Source organism: Camelus ferus, chromosome 10 (assembly GCF_009834535.1).
Source record: "Camelus ferus isolate YT-003-E chromosome 10, BCGSAC_Cfer_1.0, whole genome shotgun sequence".
NCBI classification, from domain to species: Eukaryota; Metazoa; Chordata; class Mammalia; order Artiodactyla; family Camelidae; genus Camelus; species Camelus ferus.
The window spans coordinates 65,045,068-65,052,696 of record NC_045705.1 but is presented as its reverse complement, the minus strand read 5'-3'; the positions used below and the strand labels follow the sequence as shown (position 1 = coordinate 65,052,696).

At 49.2% G+C, this 7,629-nt stretch overlaps 1 long non-coding RNA gene across 1 annotated transcript; it reads left to right on the top strand.

Annotated features, from left to right (window-relative positions):
* Positions 1 to 6: 6 nt before the first annotated feature.
* Positions 7 to 2,802, top strand: LOC106729996. Its single transcript, XR_004323419.1, has 2 exons — positions 7 to 697; positions 859 to 2,802. It is a non-coding gene; the product is annotated as an uncharacterized LOC106729996 (long non-coding RNA).
* The last annotated feature ends 4,827 nt before the right edge of the window (positions 2,803 to 7,629 follow it).

Here is a 7,629-nt window from a genome sequence, read left to right as displayed (position 1 = left end):
AGAAGGTCAAACCTGGATTTGCCAGAAGGCTCCCGGAATCTCCAACTGACTCCGCTTCCAGGCCAAGGAATTTTTAATTTGTATTTTCTGTTTTTCTGGGGCTGCTGGGGGGCAGGGCTGGGTGCAGATGCTCCGCCACCTGGTGGTCACACCCAGGACTGCAGTATTTTCAGCATGGCGCTCATCCTTGCCTGGGTGCCCATCCCCCAAGAGTTCCCAAGCAGAGGTGGGAAGACAGGGGCATTGGGGTGGGATGCAGGCAGCCTCAGATTATAGCCACCAAGCCCTCCAGAGCATCTCATTAAATTAATTCCTGTAAAGTGAACCTCTGGTTCTTATGGAATCAGAATGGCCATTGGGGTTGACTTTTCTAGCCAAGGGCTCCACTGATTAAAGCCAAGGCCAAATTTGGCTGCCAAATGACCTTAGGCAGTTCACGTCCCTTCTCTGAACTCCAAGGTCCCTTCTCTGAATCTCTAAGGTGGAGGCCTTCCACTTAAAGTAGTGACATTAAATGAGATGACGAGTGGCCCTGATGAAGGATCTTAGCCACCGTCAACATCACCGGCACCATGCTTGAACCCTTTTCCTTCCTTTTTTTTCTTTTCCAGTTGAAGTCACAGCATTTCAGATCCAGCTGGGCTCACTGGATTTGGCCCCTCCCTGCACAGCTGGAAGAACCTGAGGTCAGGAGAAGGTGAGGGTCTTTCCTGGGCTCAGGGCAGGACAGGGCAGGGCCTTAGGTCCTCAGTCCAGTTTCAATGCTTTTGCAACCCACCCATTCAAAGAGGTTGATGATAAAACAGAAAGTCAGACAGTAAAATGTTCTCATAAATGTCCAATTATCTTCCTGTCTAGAGAACAAGCCTCACCACCCGGGGGACGAGGGACAATAGGAAGAAAACCAGCTCTCACCTCCGGAGTTCCTTACTTCCTCCTTGAGGGCAGCACTTGGGAGATTTTTCCCCAAATAACACTGCAAGCTTGAGTCACTTCTTTGTTACCATTGGAATTCCTCTTCAAGCCACTGCCCAGCAGCAGCTGAGATCTCCCAGGTCTTACACGCTATAAAAGAGCATCTTTGTAAAGGCTCCTCAGTTCACCCATGTGCCTCTTTGGGAGGAGGGCAGGTGACAGGAACTCTTAACTCCACCTTGTCCTTCCCTACAGCATGACTCCCACAGTTCCACACCCCCAAGGAACCCACAAAAATGTTTTTTTTTCTATGTATTTCAGAAACACATCAACATTAATAACTAGTTGTCTTTAATTGAGACGTTGTATGCACACGTGGCAAACAACTCAATGGCCCAGAAGTACACAAATTGACATGCAAAGGTCCTCTGCCCCCCCCCCCCACTTGCCTGGAGGCACCTGCCACCAACCATGTGTATTCTTCCAGAAAAATCTTAGAGCATCTTCAAATATGTGCATTAAGGTTTAAATTTTTTTTTAGATTCTTTCTTTCTTCTTCTTTTTTTTTTTTTTGGTGGGGGAGGCAATTAGGTTTATTTCTTTACTTTTAGAGGAGGTACTGGGGATTGAACCCAGGACCTCATACATGCTAAGCATGCGCTCTACCACTTGTTCTGTAGCCTCCCCCCTTAATTTGTTGAATAGGTGGTGAATTCACATGGTTCAAAACAGAAAATGTGAAAAAGGTTTACAACGAAAAGCTTCCTTCTCCTATCCCCTCTTCCCGCCGCCTCCACTGAGCTCTCACTTGTCACCTCCATTCCCAGGTGACCGCTTTTAATTTCTTGTGCATCCTTTCAGATTTTCTTCCTAAAAACATAAACAAGCAAATGTGCATTCTTATTTTGCTCCCTTTTATGCAGAAGGTAATTTTGCTCTCTGGGTTTATTTCCCCCTAATATTATACCTTGTGCATCCATTAGCATGGTCCTTCATTTTTACAGTTGCATAGTATTCTATTCCACTGTGTGGATTTCCATAATTTACCTAACTGGCTTCCTATTGATGGACAGTTAGATGGCAATGAATATTTTCATGTTTCAAAAAATGTTGAAATGAATAACATTGCACATATATGCTTTTGAATGTGTGCTACTGTATCTGTAGGATAAAATTCCTGAAGTGGGATGGTGGAATTGAAGTGTCAATGAGCTGGTGGCCTTGAGAAGCAGCCCCGTTGCGCTCCCCAGGGACATACTCATTCACATTGCCCCCTGCTCCTTAATACACTGCGCTATGACTACACTTGTAGGGTTTTGCCAACATCATAGGTGACGAATAGCATCTCAATGTAGCTTTATTTTGTGTTTCTTTTCTTATGAGTGAGTTTGAGATGTATTAGTATTTAAGATGTATTATTTAGATGTATTTTAAAATATTTAAGATGTATTAGTATTTCTTTCCTATGAACTGTTTCCTCATAGCCTTAGTCTATTTTTTGGCTGCGGTCTGTGGCTCCCTGACCAATTTGTACAAGCTCCTTCTATGTTAGGGAGTTGGCTCTTTGCCTGTGATAAAAGCTGTGAATATTTTTTCCGGTGACTTTCACCATGCTGTTGTTATTGATCTTGTAGCATGTAGAGTTTTGGGGTTTTTTTTTTTTTTTGGTAATCTTTTCTTCTTTGACTTTTGGATTTTTGCACCATAATCAGAAAGGCCTCCTCCACTGCATGGCGACACAGGAAGCCTTTCACGGTTTGCCTCTGTAAATCAACAAGGGCGGCTAGTTTGTCACATGCCTTAGCAGCATCTGTGGGGCTGACGTCTGACTTTTCTTGTTAAATTGATGAATAGGATGAATTATATTAATAAATTTCCTGAATTATATGAAGGAGTTTTCCAAAGAGTGCTGAACTACCCTTTCATTCTAGGAGTGGACCTGCTTAGACAAGGTGTATTATTCCTTCAATGCGCTGCTACATTCTGCTCATTCATGTTTTAGTTAGTTTTCCATGAATTTGCATATGTGGGACTTGGCTGTGGTCTCCTCCCTCCCTCCCTTCCTACAATCCTTGTCAGATTTTGGTATCGATGCGCTAGTCACTTCACTGAAAATGCTCTGGCCGCCCTGTCCCACGCCCTGCCTCAGTTTACACATTGGAGGGGCTTTTCTTCCACCCTCTGCAGGTCTGAACCTGTGATGGTTTAGCCCGCCTGGTCCTTGATCGACAGGAAGGCTAGGAAAGAAGAGGCTCTGGGACCAGGGAGGAGAGACGGAGGAGGAGGGTGTGGGCTGAGCCGGCAGTTCCCAGGAGGGAGGATTTGTCCTGACGGCCCCACGTTTGAGCCTCATTTCCTCAGCTGGGCCCGGGCTGCCAAGTGCCCGTGGTCAGAGGTTGTTTCCTCTCCAGCGGACGCTCGTCACTGCGTCCCCACTTGTCCTTCGACTGGATGCAAGGACCATCGTGTCTGGAAACTGCTGCAATTGTCCTGTAACCCTCAGCCTTGTCAAAGCAGGTGGCCCAGGGCTGAATTTTCCCTCAGCCCCTTGCTCTTTGCCTTCTGTTGATTTCCTTGGGTTTTGTGGGGAAGGGGTCCACAGCCTTCTTTTCTGATAGCTTCTGATGGCATCTGCTGCAGGTACCAGAGGGCTTTCTCTGGCCATGTGGAGAAATTCAGAAGCTTCAGAGGCATAACATCCCCCAGAGCAGCCTCCAGCCCATGGCTGTCCTGCTGAAGCCAGTGGGTCCACCCCCAGCCCCCGGGGCCCCAGTGCCACAATAGTGGCCAGCTTGATACCCTCCTCCTTTTCTTTCCTGTCTCACTTCCCCTCCTGAGATCACCTCCAGATAAACGTCTACACATAGACCTTTGGAGGAACCCAACCTCAAGCAGGGGGTCCCAACCCTCTTTTGTGAGGTGTGACAGTGGTTAACAGGGCCCCTGGGACAGTGTGTGGGCACCGGGCTGATCCCTCGGTCACGCTCCAGATAACTGCGGAGGTGGGGGACCAATGAACAGAGACGGCTCAATTCCCTCAGGCCTCACAGGAATGTCACGGGGTGGTGAGCAAAACCCAGGCATCCGACCCAGAGCCCCACTCCCAATTCCTGCTGCTGTGGGTCCCCCTCTGTGCATTTGCCAATATATATAGATAGAAGGGACCCCAGGACGGAGACAGAGACAGAAGGAGCCTGAGATGTCTCTCTTGCCACAGAGGAGAAAAGGTTCAGAGATGTGCAGAGCTGGCCCTGGGTGGAGGGGTGATGGAGCGGGATCCAGAATCCAGGTGTCCCCACTCTGTTCCCTCCACACTGCTGGGGGCCACTGGAGAATGACCGTGCAGTTATGGGTCACCTGAGCGCTTCCTGCCTGGACTGACCCACTCCCGGCTGTTACCAGACTCACTCCTGCATTTGTTCCAGCGGGGCTGAGATTCGTCTCACTGTGCATCATAATGGGCTGGATGGTGGCCCTAAATGATGTGCCCATCCTACGCTCCAGACCTGTGAATGTGACCTTATTTGGCAAAAGGGTCTTTGCAGATGTGATGAAGTTAAGGATCTAAAGATGAGAACATCCAACATCCTGGGTTACCCAGGGTCCTAAATCCAATGACAAGTGACCTTCTAAGAGATGCACAGGGAGAAGAGAGGCAGGTCTCGGGAAGACAGAGGCAGAGATCGGAATGATGCAGCCATAAGCCCAGGAGGGCCTGGAGCCCCAGAAAGGAAGACACACGGAGAGACGGTCCCCTAGAGCCTGTGGAGGGCGTGGCTCTGCAGACCCCCTGATTTTGGGCTTCTGGCCTCCAGAGCTATGAGAGAATACATGTCTACTGCTGTTAACCACCTGGTTTGTGGTACTTGGTTCCTGAAGCCCCAGGAAATACACACACATTTATTTATTCCACTTTGTTCTTCAAGTTGTTTTCAAGCACTTTCCCTCCACCTACCAAGACTCAGATCCCAAAGGCTGTGAGAGAATCCATCATTGCTTTAGCTCCACAAATACATATTAAACACCTACCAGATGTCAGGCTCCACACTGGGCTCTGGGCCCCAAGGTGAGTCAGCAGGGAGGTACATCCAGTGGGGAGACAGAAGTAAAGTCATCATGACACAGTCTGGTCACGCAGTGTCAGTGGGACCTGACACCACACACAGCGGGACAAAGCAGAAGACATTAACTGTGTGTGTGTGTGTGTGTGTGTGTTGTGTGTGTGTGTGTGTATGTGTGGAGAATGGGGGCTCAGGAGGAACTGAGAGAGGGCAAAGATCTGAGATAGGGAGGGGAGGCAGGGTGGGTATTTAAGGAAGGAGAATGGCACGTGCAAAGGTCCTGAGGCTGGGGGAGGAGAGGTAGGAAGAGAGAGTCTGGGCCCCAGGAGAACATGTAGGGGTAGAAGGTAACAGGACTGGAGTAGGTGGGGGCCCTGAGCACAGAGCCTATCTGCTGGCCCCACCCCCAAGGGTGACGAGAAGCTTTGAGCAAGGGAGCATCAATTACGTTCACAGTTTTAAGAGATCTTCTTGGCCAGTGTGGAGATGGATTTAGACAAAAAGGGGCTAAAAAGAGGGAAAGCAGCAAGAGGCTTTTGCCAGGCCCCATACCAGGCCTGGGCTGAGGATGGTGAGTGTAGTTTCCATAAACATCAAAGAGGTAACAACACAAACCACCCACAGGATGACTTACAACTTCTGCCCAGATAAGTATGATCAGGCACAACCCTTCTGAAGGTCTTGATGGCAGGCACAGGGCGTCAGGATTGTGAAGCGTCTCTTTTCGGGAACGGGGCAGCATCCTGCCCTCCAATCCCCGCAGACTGAGTCTGTCTTGGTCACATGCTGGATTAACATTTAAACCTATTAACTGAGAATCTGCAGCCCTCCCCACATGCACATCTTCTGCCTTGAAAGGGGCCCCCGAAGCCCCGATGGGTCCAACACTTCCACCACCTTGAAGGGAATCTCTAAGAGAGGCTTTGTTATTTACACCATTGCCTCCTCATCAAAGCATAAGCTCCTTGGGAATGAGAATCTTGCCTCATCCTTAAACTCCCCAGCCTGCTTGTGCACTGGAGGTGCCTGCTGGGTGTTTGCTGCATGAAGGAAAAAGTGTTGTCAGGAAGTACGCTTGCAGAGTGCCGCCCCGTCAACTTTTATTCTCTGCCTCATCGGGCAATGGCGCAGGAGACTGGGCGGCACGTGAAGACGATGCAACGTGCTGCCCCTGCCAGCGCCGGGCTAGAATGTGCTCTTTGCACAGAGAGCCAAAGAGACAGACACCTGGGGACTTGCATTCCCCACCCCTTCTCCCATTCTGCCCTTGGCAGCAGGCAGAGCTCAAACTTTCCTTTGCGCTGGTTTCAACCCAGCTACAGAGGGACCTCACTCAGTCACAACCTCCCCGGCCACGGAGCCTGCCATTAAGGAACTTGCCGGGTGACATCACCCAGGGGATGCAAGGGTCACACGGGTCTCCTGATCCTTGTATCTGGTTCCCCGGGGATGAAGGTGGGTGTAGGGTTCAAGGTGACTGGCAGAGTACTCCTTTATCTTCCCTCCCCAAGTCCAAGTGGATTCAGAGAGCTGAGAATAGGCAAAGGAGGATAGGAACACACTGAAAATATAAAGATCATGGGGCAGACAGACAAGGAAACCCCCCAGAAAGACCCACCACCCCAAAAGACCCAGCACCCCACACAGGAGGAAAAGGAGGGACTTTTGCAGGAGTGGAATAGCGCCAGGTGGGAGGCTGTGGGGGAGGGAAGGAGCAGACCAAGGGCATGTGGGTAATTAACAGACGGGGCATCAGTCATGTCAGCCCCCATCCCCTTAGCCACCGACTCCAGTGTTCCCCCAGGGCCAAAGGCTCAAGTACAGGTAAAGGGGGCTCTGAAACGGGGTGCTAGACCCAGAAAGCAAGGGCAGTACCCCAGCACAGTGAGGGCCCCACATCAGAACGGAGCCCTTTGCTAAGAAATTCACATCTGCTGACTCCACTTGGCCACAGGCCTGGACTGCTGGCCCCCACCTCACAGCGACCATGGCCAGGGCTCTTGCAATCGGAGATTTCACTCACGGCTAGCTGGCAGGGAGTCCCGCTTGGCTTGAGGAAGGATTTCCAGCAACCAATGATTTTGTCCAGACCCCCTTCATCTACAAATATGAATAGACAACCGAGATACACCAACGCTAAGGAATTCAAGTGCACTGAAAGAGAGGCACCAGGTCAGCAAACAGAAGAACCCACTCAGGAGGTGAGTGAGGGAATAAAGTAAGCAGAAGAAAAAAATTAAAGTAACTATAGTTGATATTTTTGGAGTGAGAGGACATCTGTTTTTTAAAAACAGGCTGCTCTGAAAAGGAAACATACTCAGCATCTTGGAAATTGCAAATATGACTGACTAATTCTGAATTCATCAGTGAACAAGTTGAACAGGGAAGTGGATGCAGTGACCCGGAGGTTTGAGCTAAGGGAATTTCCCAGAATATAGTGCAGAAGGGCAAAAAGATGAAAAATATGAACAAACAGTTACAAGATGTGGAAGTTAGGGTTTTCAACATCTAACAGATGTTGGAGGAAACGCTGAATGTAGGAGTTGAAATAATAGGAAAAAATTAGAGGAGAAAATATCTCTGAGCTGAATGCTTTGGACTGCTGAGTAAGAATAATGAAAAAATGACACACACTTGGTGAAATGTCTAAACT